At 40.0% G+C, this 26,528-nt stretch overlaps 1 long non-coding RNA gene across 1 annotated transcript in view; it reads right to left on the reverse strand.

The window, feature by feature from the left end:
• LOC137234568 (uncharacterized) overlaps positions 1 to 26,528 on the reverse strand; it is a 158,146-nt gene that overhangs the window by 44,026 nt on the left and 87,592 nt on the right. The window lies entirely within an intron of this gene.

A 26,528-nucleotide genomic window follows, 5' to 3' on the forward strand; every position in this document is an offset into this window, starting at 1 on the left:
TAAGGAATCAATAGATTATGCAAAGTTCATCACATATTCTTAAAAATGTAGACAGCTAATGCGAAATTTTCGTATTTTATCACATGTTAAATTGACGAGATAAGAGGCCATTATAGGTTTCATTAGAAAGACTCCTAGAGCAAAAAGGTTATTGATTGAATTTTTTTTTTCTCATTAATAAAATATTGGTGGTTTTCGTTTAAACAGCTAAGATTCTGCCTAAACTCTATTTTAAAGATTGAGCAAGAATCTTAAGTGAATACATCTGAATAAGATTTAAACGTGATAAAATAGGAAATGCGGACCTACAACTAATTCCATTTTTTCCATAAATATTTTCGTTACTTAACTTCTTTTCTAATAGTTGGTGTCCTCGCTCGGGGTGAGCGAGTGAATTTCGGGTTTGATTTTTTTTGAAATTTAAAAATATGAATAGATTATCTGGCAGATCGGTTCGCCCTTCTGTCGTAGGCTTTCTGTTGTCCACGCTCGGGGTGAGCGAGTGAATTGGGGTTGATTTTTTAAGAATTAAAAAAAAGTGTTTTGTGGCAGATGGAGATCTGCATTAGGGTGGTTGATTGGCCTTGTTTCGGTGAACGAGCGCTGGGGTTTGAAATTTTAAAAATTTAAAAAGATTATGGGCCGAGTGCCCTTGTTTTCTGTGGCAGACCGAGGGTCTGCGTAAAGGCTTCTCTGGTATACTCGTTATGGAATAACGAGTGAGTGGGATGGTTTGGGATATTTCGAAAGTAGGGAGGAACGGAGGGATTGTTAGGAGGAGCTCTTGGTCCTCTCGCAATCTATCTCCTCCGTGGAAAGAAGGATCAGTTTGACCAAAGGTCGTCGGAATTGACCCTTCTCGGTAAAGAGGTCGACCACACGTACTCGGTTGTCTTCACCGGGGTGTACGTTGACGACTCTACCGAGCCTCCACTCGTTGGGAGATAAGTTGTCCTCTTTGATGACAGCGAGATCTCCCACTTTTATATTTTCTTTGGGATGCTTCCTCTTCACTCGTTTTTGAAGTTCGGATAGATATTCCACCTTCCATCGTTGGCAGAAAGTGTGATGGAGGGCTTTGAGTTTCTGCCATCGATTGATCATCGAGGCAGAGCTCTCACTGGCATCTGGTTCGGGTGGAGCCAGCAGGTGGCTGCCGGTTAGGAAATGTCCTGGGGTTAGTGGCTCCAAGTCCGTTGGGTCATTGGACGCCGGGCTGAGAGGCCGTGAATTTAGACATGCCTCAATCCGGCACAAAAGGGTTTGGAGCTCCTCCATGGTATATTTATGGGGAGACGCGACCTTTTTGAAGTGCCTTTTGAAGCTCTTCACTCCCGCTTCCCACAGGCCGCCCATATGTGGAGCGCCGGCGGGAATAAAATGCCAAGTTAGTGCTTGGTGGCAATACCTGGAGACTGTTTTGTCTCGGCTTTCTGCTAGGAAGGCTTTGAACTCCGATCGTAGAGATCTGGAAGCTCCGACAATGTTCGTACCATTGTCGGAGTAGATGTTTTTCGGACATCCTCTTCTAGCGATAAAACGCGAAAAGGCTGCGAGGAAGCATGGGGTGCTCAGGCCACTAGTGGCTTCTAGGTGGATGGCCTTAGTGGAAAAACATACGAAAAGGCATACGTAGCCTTTTGACAGTCGACATCCCCTACCGCGGTAGCTTTTGATGTCGAAAGGCCCCGCAAAGTCTACCCCGGTATTGGTGAACGCGCGTGTAAAAGTAGTCCGTTCGCATGGAAGGGTCCCCATAAGTTGGGACTGTGCCTGCTTTCGATGAATGATGCAGGTTTTGCAATTGTGGATGACGGCTCTGATCATGGTCTTGACATTCGGTATCCAGTATTGGGTTCGGATGAGACGGAGCATGAGCTGGTTCTCGCCATGAAGGGAGTCATGATGAGCCATCATAACTGTCAGGCGAGACAGCCTGCAATTGTAAGGCAAGATGATCGGATGACGCTCGTTGTATGACATGTCTTTTGACGCCCCTAGACGCCCCCCTGTTCTAATAATGTCATCTTTGTCGATATATGGGTTGAGTGACAGTATTTCACTCTTTCGGTCGACCGGTTCCCTATTTTTCAATTTTAAATATTCTGTCCCGTAAAACTGTTTCTGGCAGACTCGTATTAATGCTTGAGTCGTTGCCTTAATCTCATCGGCTGAGATTATACACGCTTTTTCGTGGAACGAGAATTTTGTTCTTGGGTGAGTTCTTTTATAAAACCTCCTAACATAGGATAGAACCTTCAAAGCCCTGGGTAAATTTGAAAAACGATCGAGAATATCTACATGATCTACCCTTGTTGTGGCATATGTTTGTGCCCTCTTTTCCTCAACGGACGTTTTGTATTCGGTCTCTTGTGCTGGCCAGTGGGAATTGTCTTCTTGCAGCCAAGAAGGTCCCTGCCACCACAACGAATTGTTGGTCAACTCTGATGCAAGTAGTCCTCTGCTTCCTAGATCCGCTGGATTAGATTCCGAGTCCACGTGAAGCCAGTCCTTGCTACCGACCATATCGATGATCTTAGTGATTCGGTGTGCGACGAAGGTTGACCAGGAACAGGGCGGCTTTCTTATCCATGCGAGTACGATGGTTGAATCCGTCCAGAGGTGAACTTTTACGGGTCCCAAATGAATATTTCGGAATATTGATTCCATCATTTCTGCGAGAAGCACGGCGCCGCAGAGTTCTAAACGTGGTAGCGAGATGGTTTTCACTGGAGCTACTCTGGTTTTTGCTAAGAGTAAGTGAATGAAAAACTGATCGTATCTTTTTACGCGCATATATATCGCTGCAGCATATGCTTTCTCGGAAGCGTCACAGAAGCCGTGGATTTCTATTTCGCCTTCCGGGGAAAAATTTACCCACCGCGGTATCCGTATGTTATCTATTTCGCCATAGTGTTGGGTGAAGGTTTTCCACCGTTCTAATGTATTTGGTGAGACAGGCTCATCCCATCCGGTGCCTTCTAACCAAATATTCTGCATTAATATTTTTGCTACTATGACCATTGGTGCAAAAGTTTGGCTATAGCGGATAGGATTGCGCGTTTGGTGATGTTCTCGCCCTTCTCTAAAACTCCTGCGGTGAAGTAAAACATGTCTGAATGCGCGTTCCATCGTATTCCGAGTGCCTTCACCGAGCTAGCCTCTTCAAACGCTAGGAAGTCCTCGCTGAGCAAATCCGTTTTGGGGATGTCCTGAAGGACTTCCTCACAATTGGATGTCCACTTGCGCAATGGAAAGCCAGCTGAGTGTAATGCTTCGCGAATCTCGTTCCTTGCTTTGATAGTTGACGCTATTGTATGCCCTCCAGATAAAACGTCGTCGACATACATACTTTCGCGTAATATACCCGATGCTATTGGGTGGGTATTTTCTACATCATTAGCCAATTGTAGAAGTGACCGTATCGCGAGGTAGGGGGCGCAGTTTACACCAAATGTGACAGTCTTTAGTTCGTAAAGACTGATGGGTTCGTTGGGGGATGTTCGATGGACAATTCTTTGAAATTTGGCGTGATTATCGGTCACCCAAATTTGCCTATACATCTTTTCTATGTCACTATTAAAGACAAATCGATAGAGTCTCCAACGTAGAATAAGAATTGGGAGATCTGCTTGTAGTATTGGACCAGGGAGGAGAATGTCGTTTAGGCTGGTGCCATTAGCCGTCGGGCTTGAGGCATTGAAGACGACGCGCACCTTGGTGGTGGTACTTTCCGCCTTGACAACGGCGTGGTGGGGCAGGAAATAATTATCCGAATCGTCGGATGGTACATTATTTTTAATTTTTTTCATATGTCCAAGCGTTTCGTATTCGGATAACACCCGAACATACTCTTTCCCTAACTCTTGGTTTTTCAGTAATCGCCCCTCATTTCTGAAGAATTGTGAACATGCGCGCTTTAGAGACGGTCCTAATGCAACCTTCTCAGGGTAATCCTGCCTGAATGGTAGCGAGACTGTATATCTTCCACTTTCATCACGTTTTGTTGTGTCCTTAAATAATTGTTCACAATACCTTTCTTCTTCATTAAGCATTTTGTTTTTGGGAACATTTTCTACCTCCCAGAAAGCTTTTAATTGGTTGTCCAACGCAACCTCGTTGTAGAATGACATGATGCTCTTCGTTGGACTCGGTGCTTCGATGCGACCGGTTAGTATCCAACCGAACACTGTCTCTTGGGCCAAAAGTGTATTTAGTACATTCCTTTTCAGACCACTCAGTATAATTTGGGGATATATGTCTCCTCCAAGTATGAGGTCTACATCTTCGTTGATGTAGAACCTCTTGTCTGCCAAAACCAAGTCTGGGAATGCCTGCATAGTCATAGCGTTGATATGGCAGGATGGAAAATTTCCAGTGAGTTTGGCTAGGACTAGAACGGGTGTAGTCAGGCTGAAGCAGGCATCCACGGGTGAACGTAATTCAATTTTGGATGCTCCTTTCTCCTGAGCTGACACCGAATTTGTGATGCCTGAAACTTGGGCATGCATTTTTCTCGCTGGCAAATTGATTCTGCGTTTCAGTCTTTCAGTTATGAAGGAACATTCAGACCCTGAATCAATTAATGCCCGTGCGGAGAAGTCGGTACCATTATGGAGAATGTGTACGCGAACAGTTCCTAATAGCACGCCTGTGCTGGAATTGGCATGACAGGATTTTACATTCTGGTTCGCAGATTGTCGCGCTTGTGCCGAAGTTGTTGGGATATTATCCGCATCTTTGAAAGGATTGCGTACAGCCGTGTGCTGAGATGTATCCGCATGCAGGAGCGTGTGGTGACGAGAATGGCACTTGGAACAGTTGTAGGAACTGGTGCACTTCGTCACGGTGTGTCCTGGGGATAAGCAATTCAGGCAGCCACTTGTGGATTTTATAAATTTAATCCTTTCTACTGGGGTTAACTCGCAGAAGCGTGAACAGTTGCGTAATCTATGTTCAGGGGATTTACACATTTTACAAATTGATTTTATTGTTTGCTTGGATACTTTCGTTTGAAAAGCACCAAGTCTTTTCGTAGGGGGTTCCGTTGATTGTCGCGACGCGTTTGGTTTTTGCACTTTCGAAGTGGCATGCCCTGTAAAACCAGACACTGTTTCAAGTGTCTGAAACCGATTAGACAGGAATTTATCCATATCCTCCCACTTGGATATGTCCATTTTATGGTCTATATTTTGCTCCCAAAGAGCCAGCGTGCTCTCTGGTAACTTGGTTGAGCATAGATAGGTCAGGATTGCATCCCAATTGGAAGTGTCAATTTTGTGGCATTTGAGGGACGAAATACAATTATTTATATCATTTTGCAGCTTTTTTATTGAACTGCCACACTCACTTTCTACCTTTTTTAAGTTAAATAAAATTTGTAGTTGTGTGCTAACTAAGATACGTTTGTTTTCGTATCTTTCACACAAGTTTTTCCAGGCCATCTCGAAACCTTCATTTGTGAGGGGGCATTTTTTAACGATATCTTTTGCTTCGCCCTGCGTTTTGTTGTTGAGATGGAATAACTTTTCCACCCCTTTCAAACTAGAATTGTTTATATATATTGCCGTGAACAGGTCGCGAAAAGTTGGCCAAGACAGATAATCCCCTTTAAAAACTTCCGTGTCGCAAGCCGGGAGGCGAATTTTATGCCCACGAGGTTCTTGCTCAGGGTTGACGTTCTTTTCATCCTTCTTGTATTTTTCTACCTCAGCAGATATAGACGCTGAACATCGCACGTAGATTGCGTAGCTGCCTTTTGCTTCTTTCTGATCGCCATAACGTCATCCGCTGACACCTCATCAGATCCCAATAGCGAATCAAACGCAGACTTTACCTTCTTCCACAAGAGCCGCAACTCTTCCTGCTGTATTGCAAGGGTGTGTTTGCTATGGTCGCTCTCCGGAATAAGGCTGTAATCTTTATCAAACTCTGCGATTGATTCTGCTAAACGGATGTAGGTTTCCATTGTTTTATTTACGTTTATTAACGAGAAAATTGCCGAATAGAGAAATAGAACGCTTTAGAGTGAAAATTACCTGCCCAGTAAATAAACACTATTGAGACTCGACGCTTTATTATTTATTTTTATATTGCAGACTTTTTGTCTTGTTAGCGACAACGAAAAGGGTTTATTTTATGGACTTTTTGTCACAGCAGCGACAACCAAAAGGGTTTATTTTTGAACTTTTCTGCTTCAGTAGCAACAACAAAAGGGGGGACCACTCGCCGCGTCCACAGATAAATGAGTGTATTGTGAACAAATGAAAAAGTGCGTGCGATATTGCTAATGAAAATCGAAAAATAACCAGAAAAAAGTGAAGAAAGAAATAAATGTTTTGCAAGAAGTGAGCGCCTGAATTAATTTAATTGGAATTAATGTGTTTGTGATGTGCCAAAAAAAAAACAACAACAACAACCTTATTCGGTATTGCGCGGAAAGTGAGGTTAGGTTAACCTCTTCCTTGTGTTGTGTCTGGAAAACCTTACCACTGGTGGGGGGATAGACCAGATAATCACAAGGATCGAAATAAAATTAATAAACCAAGTGATTTAATTTTTGAAATTGGAAAGAAAAAATTGGTGCTCACTAAATAACTTCACTTTTTCACTTCTTTTTTGATTTTAATTTTTTCGCGCACTACACGGGTCCTTTTTTTTTTTTTTTATTTATTTTGCAAAAAAAAAATAACACTCAAAAAAAAAGTGGCAAGAAATATAACACTTACTTCTTATTGGTTTTTGTGCCAGAAAAGTTGATTGTGCTGTGCTGTGGTTGGCGAATATGCTGCGGCTCTGGTCACCTATGTACAATAACTCCAACTTTTTCCTTGTAAATTTTCGGCTGCTAATATCGTGTTGTATAATATGTAACTTCCAAACTTTTTTGTTATGTTCTGCTGGGATATGCTTTGGCAAATAAATTTTTTGTAGGCAAAATTGGCAAATTTGATAGTACGCAAATGTGCTGTGTTGTGGACTGTATAACAAAAGGCGCTTTTAGTTCCTGGTGAGGAGGACCAATGTTCGGCCTGGGTGCGTCTGAAACCGGCAGTGGGTAGGCGCACACGGGTCGATCTCGGAATGGATGGGTCAAGTATCTTCATACTTCCAGTTAAGCTACTCTTTATACTTACCTTCAACCTAGATCTCAAATTTGCCGTGGGATATTTAATTTGATTAAGAACATTTTTTTATATGGAAATATGTTAAACAACCTGTTATTAATAGAATTATTCTATGTACGTTTACATAGAATACCATATGATCGCTGCTAAAACTGACCTAGTTCCACAAAATGTCATAACTTTTCATTCCATTTACCCACTTTCTGTTTACTTTTTCGGGAGAAAACCGAAGGGCACGTTAAACTTACTAAAACCCTTACTTTAACAAAAGTTTGGAAATTCTCATAGAATCTCTCAGTTTTTCATTTGTTTGCGCTCATGCCGGCGGCGATTAATCTTTGATACCTTTTGAGCGACCTTCGCACACCAGTCGTGCAATGTATGACAAAAAAATAGCCCCCGTCGGTTTTTAAGATTAATTATATTGCAGGATTTTTTTTGTTTTTGGTTGAATGAAATCTTCCCTAGCCCTAACGCTTCTTCCATAGGGTTAAGCTTACGATCGCGTACCAGCCGCTTCATACAAAGCAAGGAAGGTCTTCTTCGCTTCGTGGGACAGCGTTGGACTAAACAAATGGGTACATAACGACAAAAGCATGTAAGTGAATTTAAGTCATTTTGTCCACCAACTATTTTAGCATAACCAGAGAAGGTGCTTAGTTACACATGTACTTACATACATATTAGTTATGTATGTACGTAGATGCATTATATTTTTGTTTTTTTTTTTTGCGTGCGCCAAATTGCACATAAGTTCATACATATCTATATATGCACGTCAACTTAGTTTTTTTGTATCATTAATTTCTATTTTTGAATGGATTGCTGAGTGCTCTGCCTTGCAAACCAAAGGGAGTTAGAGCGGGTTTTTCTTCCCTCTCTATAATTTTTTTTTCTGAATAAGCCACATGTCTACGAGAATGACAAGGTCGTTAGCCTATGGAATACCTTATGTATGTATGGTTGAGATAGGTTGTTTTTGGTCAGCTGATTTATACCCCCCAAACAAATAAATGTTAGTACTTTAGGAGATAAGTAAATAATTGTAATCTTAGTGTTAGCATTATACCTATTTTGAAGCTTCTATTAGAATATAAAATATGCAAAGAGAGTAGACGTGTGATTCGTTTCGCTGCAATAAAATAGCATTTATTTAAATAATCTGTCACTTTAATTTTGTAAATACGCGGACAATTCTTTTGTAAAGTGGTTTGCAACTAGTGCGTGGAATTCTTTTGTGAAGTTTCGCTGTAATATTTATTACAAATTACTAATCATATTTAAACATTTTAATGAATATGGCTCCAGCAAAACCAAAAGTTACACGGCAAACGGCTTCCTCTTCCCCTCATCGCACTCCAACATTCGCAAAACCTTCTAAACTTGAGAGCCCACCGCCAGTCTCAAGTGAAATTTCCCGCCTTGAAGCAAAAATGATTATATGGAAGGAGAGCATATTAGAGGAATTGACGGAGCGTATAAAGGAAAACTTAAGAGAATCAGAGCAGCGAGTTCTTCAGAGAGTTGGTGAGTTAGCGGCAGAGATCGCGAATTTAAAAAATAATTACTCATGTATGGAAACTAGGGTTGAGTCAGCGGAAAGCGAGTGCAGGCAGCTTAGAGCGGAGATAAATACTCTAAAAATTCAAATAAATGAATGCCAAAATAATGCTTTGCTTTCAGACGTATTAATAAGTGGAGTTCCCCAAATCCCTAATGAAAATTTAAGTGAAGTGTTTGATAGAATATGTCGCACTGTCCAATTAAATACACCGCCAATACGCTCTGCCTTTCGCATTCGTAAGAGCAAAACTGGTAGCTCGCCCATAATAATAAAATTAAATTCTCCCACTGACCGCTTTTAAGACTTGCTTTTAAGATCAATTGCAAGGTTTTGTAAATCAAGCAAGAGACATATTGCTCTTAATGATATTGGGCACGCTGAAAGTGGTAAAATCTTTGTGCATGAATGCCTTACCAAGCTCAACCGCGAGATATTACAGCATGCACTGCAACTAAAAAAACAGAAGCGGCTTTTTTCTGTCTTCTCTTTGCGCGGAGATGTGTATGTGCATAGTCAACAGCAAGGCGAAGCAATAAAAAATAGTGACAGGAGAGCGCTGACCGAATTGCAGTAACATCAACGATGATATTTGATGCAATATTTTCACTTGTACATGCATTCTAATATAATGGTTTTCTCTGTAGTAAATAGATTATTTTCAATTTATGTTATTGGCAATTTTTCTTTATTTATTCCTCTTACCGTATTCTTCCTCTCTCCAAAACTCTTTATTATCTCATACTGCTTTGTTGACAACATCTCGCTTATTTGTTATGTTTATAGGTAATTTGAATAATGATTGTGCTGACAGTGGGCATGTGAGGTGAATTTTGGGTCAAATTTGCAAAAGTCATAAAACATTTAATATGTGCCATTTGAATACTCGTAGTCTTACGGCACATAAATTGGACTACCTTTCGTATTTATTTGATGGCCACAACATTGACTTGATTTGTATTACGGAGACTTGGTTTAGATCCAATGTTGATGATCACGCATACAAAATGGGTAATTATGTGTTATTGAGAAACGACAGGAAACACAACGTTCGAGGTGGAGGTGTTGCTATATACTGTAAAGCTTCCTTACATCCAAAAATATTGTATCGGTCAGAGCATGAAAATGAAGTTGAGAGCATCTTTACTGAGATAGGTGACGCTCGGGTAAAATGTTTTGTTGCTTGTGTCTACAACCCTAATAGGTCCAATGACCTGACAGTCCTATTTCAGAAATTGTCGGAATTTTCTATATATTATGAGCATGTGATTATATGCGGGGATTTTAATATAGATATTCTTAATAATGACTCCCGTAGTAAGTCCCTTATAAATAACTTTATATCGTGTGATTTAAATATTATAAATCCATTAGCAACTCGCTTTGCTAATAACAGTAAGCCTACCTTGCTTGACTAATTTGTGTTAACGATGCCAATTACGTAAATCATTTTGACCAACTCCCTATGGAAGGTATATCTGACCATGAAATGCTGTTCTTATCATATGATTTGCAATTCAATGTAAAAGAACCCGGCTTTGAAATAACGTATAGGAATTACAATGGTGTAAACTTAGGATTCCTTAGTGAAGAGGCTTCTCGTCTTGACTGGAGTGGATGTTTGTCATTTTCTAAGTTAGACGAAAAATTACAATATTTTAATAACCACGTTAATTACCTGTTTAATACATACGTCCCGCTAAAGACCGTAAAAATCCAGAGCCATAAAAAACCGTGGTTTACATCAGAGATCTTGAAATTAATAAAAAACGAGAGAGAGCTTACAGGGTGTGGAAGCGATGCCAGAATGATTACCACTGGGAAGCCTACCGTCTCTTACGGAACCAAACCAACCTCTGCATCCGAAATGCTAAGGTAGCTTACTTCAGCATTAGATTTGATTCCAAACTTCCTTCCAAAATTCTCTGGAAAAATCTTCGCTGTTTCGGCATATCTAAAAATAATCATCTGCAATGCAACGTAGACCCCAATGTTTTGAATGCACATTTCTTACGTGATCATACAAATCATAGTACACCTAATGCTAATGTCAATAAGGATAACGAAGATATGATTGCGGTAAAGAATAGACCGAATACCAATATATTTGATTTCACAGTAGTAACAGAGGGTGATGTGGTGGATGCTATCTTGGCTATTAGGTCCAATGCAGTAGGAATTGATGGCATTAGCGTACGTTTTATCAAGCTTCTTCTTCCTTATGTAATCTCCTCGATAACGCATATATTTAATTTTTCCATTACATCCTGTGGGTTTCCTACTCAGTGGAAAAGGGCTAATGTCATTCCGGTTCCTAAATCAAATACTCCGGTTTCATGCAAAGACTTTAGACCAATAAGCTTGCTACCTGCGCTATCCAAAGTATACGAGAAATTACTATCAAAGCAGATAACTGACTATGTTTATAATAACCGTTTACTATCTGAGGCTTAATCTGGATTTAGAAGAGGGCATAGTTGTGCTACATCTATGTTAAAAATTCTTGAGGACATACGTCCAGCCTACGACCATAATGAACTCACAGTTCTAGTTCTTCTAGATTTTTCAAGAGCTTTTGACATGGTTGATTATAAAATATTACTTCGCAAGCTTGAAACAGCATATAACTTCAGCCCTTTCGCAATTAAGTTAATGCAAAGCTATCTCACTGGCCGCTTTCAGCAAGTTCAGTGTGATGATAAGTTATCTGATTTGAAGCCCATAATGTCTGGTGTTCCGCAAGGATCTATCCTAGGCCCAATATTGTTTACTCTGTTTATTAACGATATAGTCACTTGCTGCCATAATGTGTCTATTCATCTTTATGCTGACGATACCCAAATTTACATATCTCGTCCGATCGGGCTTTATTTATTACGCTGAATGATGATTTAAGACGCATCGGGAACTGGGCTCTTTTAACACATTGACTGCCACGTCGGACATATATGTGTGACACTGTACTATGCGGTTTACGCCACGTCAGACACATATGTCCGACACGACTATTGTTTTCTCTCGCCATGTCACACAGCAACGATTGACGATAAATATGATTTTATTGCAATAATAAATTATATGGCGTCCCATGAAATTTCTGTTATAGTGGCTTCGGCGTAGCTCAAGAACAATTGGAAAAAATTGGTTTTGAAAAAAGAAAATTAGTTCATTTTATTACAGTAACAAAAAATTTTTTACATATTATTTTTATAAAGTAGTTATACAAATCAACCATTAAACTTGTCTGTGGTGATTCCCAAAACATTCTAAACACATGAATGGCTTTTGGGGACAATCCGGGCAATACTTGAATACTCTTTTAGCCTTCTTTCTGGCGATCTCCCTTCCTTCCATTTGTTTTATTCTGGAATAACATAAAGTACATGTTCGACGTACTTTTGTATTACTTGCGCTTAGTTTTATTTTTAAAATATGAATATTGCCTGATTTTGGCTTCATATGTTTTTCTGGCTTCTGCAAATTTAGAAGTGATGAAGTAATTTGTTCTCTAAACCACCGTATTTTTGCATTATTTTTTTTCGTAGCTTTCTTGTACACTACAAAAGCATTTACTACTGATAATCCAAGCAGATATTCTATACCCAGTTTGCGGTACCATTTTACGCCCTTCCTCAAAGTAATAGCATAAGAACAGTTTTGGTCTGATAAATCAATCCCTGCTTTTCCTTTGTTATAAGCAAGTACGGCTATTGGCTTTTTCTTATTCTTCTTCACCAAGCGACGTTTTGAGCCAGGGGAATTACTGGTTGATGGTTGGTTAAGGTCAAGGCCAGCTTCTTCTACCATTCTTGGACTGTGTTTTGTTGACAGAATCCGTACATCACGTGCATCGCGCCATTTCAGTACCACAATTCACTTTTGCTCTTCTCTATGAATTACCTGACCTTTTTCCAATTTGGCATCAAAAACTTCTTTGGGCATATACTTTTTGTTTGCTCTTAGTGTACCCACAACGTGTGTATTTTGTCGTAAAAAGGAAAGTGCCAACTCATAGCTTGTATAGAAATTGTCAACGAACAGTGTCCTACCTTGGTTTAGTAAGTCCTGCGAAAGTTCTTCGCAAACTGATCGTCCCAGGCCAAGATTTCTTGCGTAAACTTCTGACTTTCCTGAGTAAATCTTACTTGACCATGTATATCCATCTGTAGAACATAGCTTGAATAATTTTATGCCATACTTATGGGCTTTGTTTGGAATATATTGTCGAAATACTAAGCGACCCCTCCAAGGCACAAGAATGTCATCAATTACAAAATCCTCAGCTGGGTATAAAATTTCTTGGTATTTTTTTTGCAACATATCTATAAGTGGTTGAATTTTTCCAGTCCTATCCCCTTTTGGAATAGTTTCATTGTTGGAGAAGTGTATATTCGCTAGTATTAACTCAAAACGGTTCCGCGGCATTACCTTGGGCGCTACATTGTTCTTATAAATCTCACTTGTAGACCAGTATGATGCAATACTACCACATCGAACAAGACCCATCCATAATATAAGTCCCAAGAACTTTTTCATTTCATCGCTATTAGTTGGAGTCCATTTTTTCATTCGACTTTCGCGTTTCAATCCTTTTGCAATCAGTTGTTGCTCAGCGTATCTATTTGTTTCTAATACGATGAGGTTGATTATTTCATCGTCAATAAACAAACGATAAACGTCAAATGGCGTGACACTTTGTGGGACATCTACTTGTAGGCCTGATTTTCCCGAAAAAGTAAATGTTTTATGACGACCTTCGTATTCAGACCAGACAACATTTATAATTTCGGGTGGTTCACTTGCGACCCGATTTTCTTGTTCTTCATCGCTTTCTTCCCTATTCTCTTCTAGTTCCAGGCTTTCAAGAACTTTTTCTATATTATTTACGACTTCCTCATCTTCTTCACTTTCCGAAGAGTATGCAGTAGGATTATACATAGGATCCTTTACAGAGTCATCAGAGCTATAATCTTCATCTTCTTCACTTTCTGAAATTGCGAGTATATTTTCTAACTCAGTATCTGATAAAAATTTTCTTTTCGACATTCCGTAACACAAATATTATGGACCAATATGACGCGACCAAGTCTTCTTGTTTACTAAGAATGTAATAAGAAAAAATAAAGAGCGAACCCAAATTGTTGCACTTGCTGAATTCCTCAAAAATAACGGTTTGCAAAAACGACATACTCCCAATTGTTTTGTTTTTGCAAAACAGAGTAGAGCTTGTATGACGACGATGCATTCTGATGTTTAGCCAATGTTTTTGTCGTACATATATGTCCGCCATGGCCCTGAAATAAAAAAAAGTCGGCAGGCGCCACGTCGGCCATATGTGTGTGACATACTAATTAGTTAAAAACTGCCTGTTTCTAAGCAGAAAATATTACCAGCACTACCCTAAATTCTAATTTTGATGTCTCTGATGAGATTAAAAAAAAAAATTCTGTGGCCCCCAGCATCTTATTTGCTGAAAGTGCCTTGGCAGTCAATGTGTTAAATAACTTGTCTCTGAATGCTACAAAATCTAAGGCGATGGCAATATCGAACATTACATATGATTTAAGCAGCCTTCCTGAAATTATGCTTAATGGCGATAAAATATTTTTTCACGATGCTGTCACCAATTTAGGATTCAAAATCAATTCAAATCTGATCTGCACTGACCATATCAACTTTGTGGTTGGTAAAATATATAATATCCTTCGTAACTTATACAGAACTGCCTATTTATTACCGCGAGACGCTAAAATGAAGCTAGTCAAAGCTCTTATAATACCTCACATTTCTTATGGAGAACTTATTTATGGTAGCCTTGATTCGCTGTCGCTTAATAAATTGCAGCTAACCATAAACAATACTGATCGTTTCGTATTTTCTAAGAGGAAATTTGACCATATATCTTCGTACGCTGCCAAATTCTCGGAAGCGACGTTTGTACTTTCCTAAAAATTAGAAATTTATGTTTCTTACACAAACTACTACATTTTCAATATCCGCCTTACTTATTTAATAAACTAACCTTTGTGTCAGTCTACTCGGACTCTGAATCTATTGATCCCTAACTTTAAGTACGTGACATCCTCCAGAATGTTCTTTGTCAGTACAATCCGTCTTTGGAACTCACTACCCTCCAAGACGAAAGCAATCAGAAAGGCCAGATGTTTCAAACTAGCAGTAATATCCTTCCTTAATCCATAAATTATCTTAATTATATAATTCTATCAATTTACTTTAAATTATATAATTCTATCATTGATTATTCAACTAATGGGCCAAGGATGCTTATTTCACACAATGTACTTATAAAAATTAATAGATTTTCTTTTTTAAATGTTATTATCTACTTTACCTTTTATTCTTCAAGAAAACTCCTCTTTATATGTAATTTGTAGTTGTAAGATCGGATTGATGTACTATCTAAAAGACATAGTCTTACTTGTACAAATATGTTCAAATAAATAAATAAATAAATAAATAAATATAAGAAGAATGAATTGAGCTTTAATAAATATTTGTAATTATGGAATTTTAAACTCAATTGTGTTGGTCTTATTCCATAGTTAGTGTGGGTGGATTTATTGGGGCTTTATTAACAGCTTTAAACCATGGTAGGGTGGGTTGAGAGCAGCCGCAAAAATAAAATACGCGCTGCTAGGTATGGGGTTTTCCAGGCATGATTGGTGGTACTTAGGCTTTCCGGTAGCTTTTCATTAGTGTGCAAATTAAATTTCGTGTTATGCCCCCAAGCTGAAGGATGATGGCTTGGTTCAGTAAAGGTGTTTCGAACCCTCCCCAGGCTGAAGCTCCCGTACTAACGCCAGTGCACACACCACTTTTACTAACATGCTAAGCAAGCCCATCTTAAGTAAGAGGCTGAAGGGGCGCGTAACACCTTATATCCTCAACGGGAACGCGATTACGCTGATTTCCGCTGGTGCCAATAAATGTCCTCCAATCAGAAAGTGTCCGTGTGTTAGAGGTTCAAGGTCAGATGGTACATTTGAAGCGGGGCTAAGAGGGCGAGAACTGAGACACGGCTCAATTCTACATAACCGTGTGTTAAATTCCTCAAAAGTGAATTTGTTGTTTGAGGCCTCTTTTCTGAAGTGGCTTTTAAAGCTTTTCACTTCCTCTTCCCATAGTCCCCCCATGTGTGGAGCTACTGCTGGTATGATATGCCAATTTAATGCCTGATGGGAATATTTTGATAGGGTTTGGTTTCTTGCATCGGCAAGAAATTCCTTAAATTCCGTTTTTAATGCACGTGATGCACCGACAAAATTTGTTCTATTGTTCGAATAAATGTTTCTTGGACATCCTCTTCTGGCTACGAATCTTGAAAGAGCGGCTAGAAATGATGAAGTGATCAAATCACTAGTGGTTTTTAATGTGTGGCCTTAGTAGAAAACAAACGAATAAACAAACGTAACCCTTTGAGTTACGACACCCGCGCCCACTGTAACTCCTAATTTCGAAAGGCCCTTCGAAATCTACCCCTGTATTAGTAAATGCACGCGAAAATGTGGTGCGTTCTTCAGGTAGAATTCCCATGAGCTGACTTTGAGATCGTTTCTTGAAGATCGTGCAGATCTTACAATTGTGAATTACGGTTCTTATCATGGTTTTCACTTTTGGTATCCAGTATTGTGTTCTAATGATACGCAGCATTAATTGGTTTTCACCATGGAGAGAAATTTCATGGACAAACTGAACATAAAGACGAGTAAACCTACAATTGTACGGAAGTATTATGGGGTGGCGTTCAGATTCGGTAGTATTTTTGGATGCACCAAGTCGTCCACCCGTTTTCACTACTTCGTCTTCATTACGATATGGAGTGAGGGAAAGTATTTCGCTTTTAGATTTGTGTTTTGGATTGCAAACTTGAAATTTCTGATCAGTAGTGTTGCTTCTGAGAAAGTTTTATTAAGCGGGTTGTTGTAGCTTTAATTTCATCTGAGGACATTAAATAAGATTAAGGTTGACTACAATCTTTAGTTTCAGAATTCGTTCTATGAAAAACCTCAGTATATATGATATAACCCTTAAATCCCTAGGAATATTTGAAAACCTATCGAAAATATCATTTATCTTGCTTGAAATTGTGGTTGCATGTATCTGCACGCGTTTTTCCTCGATATTCGTGGTAAAGTCCAAATCCTGTTCTGGCCACTTTTCCTTCTCTTCTTGGAGCCAAGAAGGACCCTGCCACAACAAAGAATTGTTGACTAAATCCTTGACTAGTATTCCTCTACTGGCTAAATCTGCAGGGTTTGTACCTGAATCCACGTGATAACATGATGAACTTCCAACTTTGTCGATGATTTTTGTAATTAGATGCGCAACGAAAGTTGGCCATGTGCACGGAGGTTTGCGTATCCAAGCCAACACGATTGTCAAATCTGTCCAAAGATGAATGTTTTGTTGACCTAAATCGAGGTTAGCGCAGATAGATTCGGTTATCTCAGCTAATAATGCTGCCCGCAAAGTTCCAGTCGAGGAAGTGAGATGGTTTTGACTGGAGCTACTCTTGCTCTTGCCAAAAGCAAGTTCACAAGTATGCCGTCGTTGGTTTCCACTCTCAAATACACGGCTGCACCATACGCTTTCTCGGAGGCGTTGCAGAATCCGTGGATTTCGACCTTTTCTGTTGTAAAAAAGGCTACCCATCGCGGTATTCGTATTTTGTCCATCTCCTTGTACGTATTGGTAAAATTTTTCCACCTGTCTAATGTTGAAGACGAAACGGTTTCATCCCAAAGAATTTTGCGATAGTAGATAGTATCGCTCTTTTTGCGGGCTCGGTATTTTCTTCTATAGATTTTGCTATGAAGTAAAACTGATCGAAATGAGCATTCCACCTAATACCGAGCGCCTTTACGCTACTTGAATCTTCGAATTCTAAGAAATCTTCGCTCAGAAGATAAGCTTTAGGAATAACCTGTAATTTTTCACTGGAATTTGAAGTCCATTTTCGCAGTGGAAAACCAGCTGAACTTAAGACCTATGAAATTTCATCTCTTGCTCTGATCGCAGATGCAATAGTATGCCCTCCCGAAAGAACGTCGTCGATGTTGGCGCCGATTGAGAACCACTGCCTCGCCAGTTAACTCACATATTTAAAGTTATTAATATTATAGTTTGCATATGCACTCAAATTCAAGGCTACCATCATCGCGGCCATGCTCCTGAAATACCGATGCTGGTAGTTTATATTATTTTGTCTAACGTTAGTTACGCTCACGTCATTATATTATAGTTCTATTATTGATCTCTCTTTGCATAACCTATGTATGTATACACACACGCACATCTATGTTGGAAAGTGCAATTATGTGTGCAGCAACAAACTTAATATAGTATAAGAGTTTTTATATTCTCCCTACTCATAAACTCATTTACATATTTAAGAAAGTGACTTTGTAACAATAGAGTTAGTCTAACAGCTGAACACCGTGTCTATAATTTGATCGCATAGCAGTGGTTTGGAATTTCTTGCGGTTACAAAAAAGGCTTTGTAATTCTACATTTTTTGGCGCCTATATGTGAAGCACGAAACATAAGTACATAGTATATCCGTGATTGTAAGTATAAGTTGGATATCTGGAGGTCAGCTTTAGCACTCATCGCTATCGTTGGACGAGCTCCAAGCCATCGAACATTGCTATCTTCAAGCAACGTAACCACAGCTGCTTTTGAACAAATCGTCATCGCTGCCTACAAATTCGCTATCATCGTTTCTGCTACCTCGTCGGTCATTGCCGTCGCTTCAACTCACGCATTTGGGAAATTGGTGCTTGCCAGGCTAATTCACTATCGCTATAACCAGGCTCATCCATCGCTGCCGCTGATACACTGCTGTAAATAAATACTACTTTAAAAAAAATTAAAAAACACGCTTTTATAGCTAACCGAACCAAAAAATAGAAAATAATTTTCAATTAAAAAGAGTTTATATAACAGTAATAGAAGGTCAAACAATCATTTATAGTTAATCACCTCAAAATAAAATTATAATAAAATTTAAGTTATCAACAGAATAATTTAATTCAGATTAAAAAGCGTGGGGTGCATTTGACTACATTGTTTAGGGGAGCAGTACAAAATTTACCTTCCTTTTTCTGCTTTTGGGATATAGCTGTGGTGAGGTTATGATGATGATGGTGGGGATTTGATGGATTATGGTGGCGGTGGCACTAGATCTCTTCTTGCTAGCATGCACAATTTAAAGTGTTCCGATTGCAAAGGGGGGGTTTCTCTGGTATGGTTATTATTTACCAAGAATAGTTAGCACTTATCAAAGGCAACGAGTATTTTAGTAATAACAAATTTATCACGTAACTTTATCTAGGCCGCGAATTTCAATGACTTTATAATAATTTATTTGGTTTTCACAGATTCAATTGGGTCACACACGAGTAGAGTAAAAATTTCGAGTTAAGTAATAAAATAAAAAAATGAAATGTCAAACCAATAATAAATGTATGTTTGTATGTACATAGTCACATCTGTCAACCCATTGTTGTGGTTGCCAGAGAGGTGAAATACGCTGGCGTGTTAGCGTACAATACAAACGTCTCAAATATTTAAATTTAATAAGGAATATGTATCTAATAGGATATACGTATTTGTACATGCAAATAATTCAAGATGCGTACTTATACGTAAAAGGTACATATGTAAATAAATTCAATATAAAATTCAGGTAAATTCATTTAAATTCATGTTTAGGTTTTCTTAAGCCTAATTTCTATTAAATAGAAGGGTTAGCTGTTGGCGACTACGACAGTCGCTCAAACATCGTCCCCGCCCTAGGCGCGTTCAGCGGCTAGAGCCTCTTGCAGCTCTTGAAGAGTCCGTAAAGCATCGCTTACGAGGAGGCCTGACACCTTTCCTCTGAAAGTGGCAGTCTGCAGCCATTGAGCAGTGCACCGAACGGTGCGTCGAGCGGCAGTAGATGCTGGCGATGGTGCGTCGGTAGCTGGACGAGACCGAGAGACGGCTGGGCGAGAACGGGGTCGCACGGTGGGGACAGAGGGTACCTGAGGTGGTACTACTTGGCGACCAGGCCGGGGTGCCTGGGTATGACGTGGGATGCTCGGGGTTGCATCCCATCGATGGAACAGAGAGTGGTGCCTTAATCCGCAAGTTCGACAGCGCTCATACGAACTGCATTCATCGGTGGCATGAGACAGCGCCAAACAATTCAAACAGAATTTATGCGCCCTCCCGAGTATCCATCGTTTGCTTGAAGATGTTGCAATTGCGAAGAGCGTGGGTCCGTGCACATACGCGGCATCGTCGGTAGTCGGTTTGCAGCGGCGGGCTGCGCGCGACCACTGCTGACCGCAAGGAATTTTGGGGTGCCCGTTGCTGATAGCTATCCCTGACAATCTGGAAGTATAGTAGTAAATGCCTTTTAGGTGCGAGAAATGTTAATACGGGGAGTTTCAGTTGGCATTATGTTGCGAAATACGACATATTGGAGACGGTGATATGGTAAGAGTGGTCAGAGGTGGTTTGAGAGTAGCTACGAATTCTCCGGGTTTGCCCGAGATGGTGGGCTTTCAGTCTGGGGGAGGAAACAGAGTTTAACAAGTGGTCGTGTGAGGGTGCCGGTTTGCGTACGAACGTCAACAACACTTATATGGCCGTCAGGACCTGGATGTATTTTTTCAATACGTCCAAGGCGCCATTCAGTCGGGGGAAGTGAGTCGTCGTGAATGCAGACACACTCACCGACCTTGGGTTCGGGTTGTGGATTTTTCCACTTCTGCCTTTTTTGGAGATCCTTTAGGTAGTTTTCCTTCCACCTTTTGCTGAATTGATGATGTAAGCTTTTTACCCTGTCCCATCGGTTTATAAGAGATAAATCCGCGTGATCCACTTGAGGGATAGCGAGGAGGGGGCTACCTCGGAGAAAATGGCCGGTGGTCAGCGCGGTAAACTCTGTGGGATCTTGGGATAAAGGTGAGATAGGACGAGAGTTTAATACGGCTTCAATTCTTACCAAGAGGGTGGTAAATTCTTCAAATGTGAACTTGTGGGCTCCTGCAGTCCTCTTGAAGTGCAGTTTGAAACTCTTCACTGCAGACTCCCACAAGCCGCCCATGTGGGGAGCTCCGGGCGGAATAAATTTTCAATTGATGCCCTGGGGAGAGTATTTCGCGATTACTTCTTGAGATGCAGTTTTCATGAAGTCAAAGAACTCTTTTTCCGTCGCTCTTTTAGCTCCAATAAACGTTTTGCCGTTTTCACTCATCATTGTGGCAGGATATCCACGACGTCCGACGAAGCGAGCGAATGCTGCGAGAAAGGCATTTGTTGTTAGGTCCGAGCACAGCTCAAGGTGGTCAGCTTTTGTCACGAAACAGACAAAGACGGCCACGTAGGCTTTCAGTAAGGTGTGAGACCTTAGCAAGGAGGCTTTTATTTGAAAAGGCCCCGCAAAGTCGACACCGGTAGTGGTGAAAGGCGGAGCGTATGTGCATCGTTCCAGGGGCAAAGCCGCCATGATTTGCGATCGCATTTGCTGCTTGTGGAGGGTACAAGTTTTGCACTGATGTATGCATCTCTTTATGAGGGGTTTTAGTAGTGGAATATAGAGATCCTGTCTGAGGCATTCCGCAGGGCCATTCTGCCACAGCGAAGAACTTGCCAAGTCCATGGGTTTGCATCCTCTAGTGCCCATGTCTGCTGGATTATCGCGACTGCCTACGTGATTCCAGGAGGCGCTTCCGACGAGATCCATAATTTCAGTTGTTCGATTGGATACGAAAGTTTTCCAAGCGTGGGGAGGCTTTTCGAGCCATGCTAACACAATTTCCGAGTCAGACCACATGTAAAGATTTTTAAGAGAGAGCTCGAGATGGGATTGTACGACGGCGATTAGTCGGGCAAGGAGTAGAGCTGCACATAGTTCTAGTCTTGGAAGGCTAGTAGTGCGAAGAGGGGCAACCTTGCCTTTAGCGACCAGAAGGTGGGACGAAGTGGTGGCACCGTGGGTTGTTCGCAGATATATAGTGGCGCAATATGCCTTTTCTGACGCATCGCAGGAGCCATGCAGTTCAACCTGCTGGTTCGGTGAGATGAGGTTTTACACATAGCACACTTGTACATTGTCCGCTGCTCTGTCACATGAGACTGGGTGTGGGAGGTCGATCTATTTTGAAACGGATGCGACTGCTGGGGTTTGAATTATGGCCTAGTTTGGGGGATGGCTTTAAATTTATTTGGTCGCCATTGATCGACTCGCTCTACGACTTCATATCGAGTTGTGAGGAACTGGGCCATTTGGGAACAGTTAGAAAGTTCTCTTCTTGAAGTCAGAGACTGCTCCCATAACGTGACTGTATTTTCAGGGAGTTTAGTGGTCACGAGATAAATAAGTATGGGGTCCCAGTTATCTGTGGACACCTGTTGCGTGGCGAGAATCTGAAGACAATTATTTAGGGATGATTGCAATTTTTGGATGTCTTCACTGTTTTCCGTGGTGATAGTTTTTAAATTCATCAGGGCCCGTATTTGATTACCTACGAGAAGTCGTCTGTTCTCGTATCGGGCCTTTAGGGCTTCCCACGCTAAGGCAAAGTTGTCGTCAGTCAAGGGGAATTGATTGACAATTTGAGCTGCCTTTCCTTGGGTTTTGTATCTGAGGTGATACAATTTTGCGCTTGGGAGAGTTTGGGATGGTTAATATAAACGGCTGTGAACATGTCACGAAATGAGGGCCATTTTTCATAACCCCCATAAAATATTTCGGTATCGCAGGGAGGGATTTTTAGCGAAATACCGGAGTTATCGGGTGGACCTGGTGTGACGGTAGGGGGCGCGGGGGCATTTGCTTGTTTAAGCAACTGAAGCTGGTCTTCGATCTGGGGTTTTGTGTCTTCATACGCTATTAGACAGGACCTGTATTTGCTATTAGCAGATGTTGGAAAATCTTCTGATCTGGGGTTTCGACAATTTTATCGAAAGCGTGTTGGACTCTATTCCAGAATTTTTCTATATTCGAGTTTTTTGTTTTGAGAGAAGACTCAGTGTTGTCTTGGAGGGACATCGACCTAAACCGTGCACAATATTCCATAAAATTGTCCGTTTCGGATGTAAATTTTTTGGGGGCAGACGAGATTTTAAATCTTAAATTATTCTCTTAATAACTTAAATTTTATTATAATTTTATTTTGAGTTGATTAACTATAAAGGATTGTTTGACCTTCTACTACTGTTATATAAACTCTTTTTAATTGAAAATTATTTTTAATTTTTTAGTTCGGTTAGCTATAAAAGCGTGCTTATTTAGTTTTTTTTAAACTATTATTTATTTTTAATTTTTTTGTTCAAGTAATTTTAAAAGTTTTAGTCGAGAGTGATGAAACCTCGAAACGCCAACGGTCCATGGATGAATCCAACCCCACGGCACAGAAAAGGGCCAAGACGCAGGGAGGCTGGACGCGGTCTTTCGCCGAAATTGCCAAGGGTCGGCAGATCATTGGCATTATAGACGAGAGCAGCGAAGGTGGCAGGATACCGAAAAATTAAATTAAATTTTATTAATAACTTAATTAACTATCGTTAACTTTATGTCACTCCACCATCACATTATTGCATTGTCATCGAGCCTTGATATGTGTGCAAAGTTTCAATCAAGCTTATGGCCATTCAAAGTGGTAATAAGGCCAATTGACCTTATGGCCGTTGACCTTATGTCACCACACCATCACATTAATGCATTGTCATCGAGCCCTGATACGTGTGAAAAGTTTCAATCAAACTTATGGCCATTCAAAGTGGTTATAAGGCCAATTGACCTTATGGCCGTTGACTTTATGTCACCACACCATCACATTAATGCATTGTCATCGAGCCTGATATGTGTGCAAAGTTTAAGTCAAACTTATGGCCATTCCAATTGGTAATAAGGCCAATTGACCTTATGTCAACACACCATCATATTAATGCATTGTCATCGATAATTGATACCTGTGCAAAGTTTCAATCAAACTTATGGCCATTCAAAGTCGTAATAAAGCCAATTGACCTTATAGCCGTTGACCTTATGTCACCACACCATCACATTAATGCATTGTCATCGGTACTTGATACGTATGCAAAGTTTCAAATTAATCAGACTTCTGTGAAAATTAAGCTCAAAGATTCCGTTACATAGAGACAGGCCAAGCTAGTAAAAGCGTGTTAAAAACAGCATATTACCACGCATGTATGTATGTATGTATGCACCTTGATTTGACCACCCTTATTTTGCTTGCCATTGCCATTGTCAAAACATTTACTTTTCTCATACCAGCCATTTTCGGTTTTACTCTATTTTTGCATAAAATTACATCGTATTTAAGATGTCTTTAGACGATCTAAAGCAACACCGTGCGAATACCAAGAAAAATATTACGCGCATTGAGGACATTGTGAATACTAGCTTGCGCCCCGGAGGTAAAGTTCTTTCAGCTGCTGAATATCAATGTCGTTTGGGAATTCTCGAATCATATTTTAAACAGGTATTATCGATCCAAACGGACATCGAAAAGTTGGATAACGACGATGGAGGACGCGCTGACCTTGAAGATTTATACGTAACCACGAAGCTAGTGATCCAATCACAGCTGGTAGAAGAACATAACATTTCCCTGTCGGACACAAGCTGCGTTGTGCAGCACAGCAATAAATTACCAAAACTCAAGCTTCCAACATTTAGTGGCACGTATTCTGAGCACCAGAATTTTACTACATCGTTTAAACAGGTAATTTATAAAGAATTCAGCCTTTCAAATATTGAAAAATTCAACCATTTGCGGAATTCACTTAGAGGTCAGGCTTTAGAAACGGTCGGTGCTTTCCAGGTAACTAACGAAAATTACCCGAAAGCATTGGAAAGGCTAAAGGAAAGGTACGACAATAAAACTTTAATTTGCAAAATGTTTGCTTATGATGGTCGCATTTGATGGTCGCTGGATATAAAAAGATGGATTGAATGGACCAATATCTTGACGGGCCACAGCTCAGGGTCAAGATATAGGGCAGAAAAGAAGAAAAGTGTGGTATAAGTATTTAATTAATATAGTATCTCTTACGCATTTAGGTTTGCTCGATAGCGGAACACAAGTATCCTGTATAGGTAATAATTTAGCAAAAAAGATATGTACTGAAAGAAATATTAGCACAAAATATTGTTCGTCGATACGAACTGCTGATGGCAATGACCAATTTGTCTTTGATATATTTCACTTCGATGTTATCTACAAAACCCAAAACTGAACGTTTACTTTTTTATATAGTTCCTAGTTTGAAACAAAACTTGATTTTAGGCGTAGACTTCTGGCTAGCTTTTGAGATAGCACCACATTTAAAAAGCCAAATTGATTCTGAAATTACAGAATAGAAACGTAGCGATAACTTAAATAATATTCACACCCTGACATCTGAGCAACAAGAGCGATTCCGTCGTATGCCAAGGAAGGCCTTGGAAAAACCAATTTGATTGAACACGTCATCGATTTAGAGCCAAACATCCGTCCGTTGAAACAGCGATACGTTCCTATTTCCCCTGCCATAGAAAAGTTAGTCCATAGGGAAATAATTGAAATGTTGGAGTTAGGGATAATTGAGGAATCACCCAACAGTCCGTAGTCGAGTCCAGTCGTTTTAGTCCGTAAAGGTGAAAAAGTTCGTCTGTGTTTGAATTCACGCAAAGTAAACAGTGTTACTATTAAATACGCTTACCCTTTACCCCATATAGACGTGATACTCAGTCGCTTACCAAAAGCCGAGTTTATTTCTTCGCTCGATTTAAGGCGAGCATTCTGGCAGATTCCCTTGTCGGAGAAATGCAGATATTTAACGTGCTTCACGGTGCCAAACCGTCCTCTGTATAGATATCGCGTAATGCCTTTCGGCTTATGCAACGCCACTCAGGCATTATGTAGGCTCATGGATTGCGTGATTCCATCGAATTTAAGAGAAAGTGTGTACGTGTATCTCGATGATTTATTTATCATTTCGCAAAGTTTTGATGCTCATATGAAAACATTGTCGGAAGTTGCATATCACCTACGGAACGCAGGCTTGACAATAAATATAGAGAAAAGTAAATTTTGTCTGCGAGAGGTTAAATACTTAGGGTATATTGTCAGAATCGGTGCACTACATATGAATCCGGATAAGATATCAGCGGTAACACAAAATCCTCAATCAACCATTTGACCGAGGAGATCTTACAATTTTTACATTATTGGACTTTTCTAAAACTTGCTAAAATTTTACGCGTACTTTGGATTTAACCACGATGAAGTTGGATTGATTGCAAGCTATCTTACGAACAGATGGCAAAATATTGTACTAAAAAATAACTGCTCTGATTTAATGCCAACTAAACCTGGGGTACATAAAGGATCTATTCTTGGTCCCATTTTATTTAGTCTATACATCAACGATATTGTTAAGTGCTGTAAAAATGTTTATATTCATCTTTACGCTGATGATGCAAAACATATATCTATCCGCACCTCTAGGACTTAGAGAAGATTTAGTTGTTCAGAGTAAACGAAAATCTTGAATTAATTTATTTATGGTCGAAATATAATAGACTTAATCTTAATGCGTCCAAGACACAAGCTATTGCCCTATCTCATTGTTCATAAAGCATGGATGATGTTTCTCCTCTTAGTCTGAATGGTACAATTATCTAATATGAGAATTCTGTTAAAACCCCCGGCTTTAGGTTGAATACCTCCCTCTCATGCGTTGATCATATAAATGCAACAATTTCTAAGTCATACTCTGTATTGAGACAGTTTGGAGAATCGCAGCTTATATCTCTCTGG

Source organism: Eurosta solidaginis, chromosome X, assembly GCF_040869045.1.
Source record: "Eurosta solidaginis isolate ZX-2024a chromosome X, ASM4086904v1, whole genome shotgun sequence".
Taxonomy (NCBI): Eukaryota; Metazoa; Arthropoda; class Insecta; order Diptera; family Tephritidae; genus Eurosta; species Eurosta solidaginis.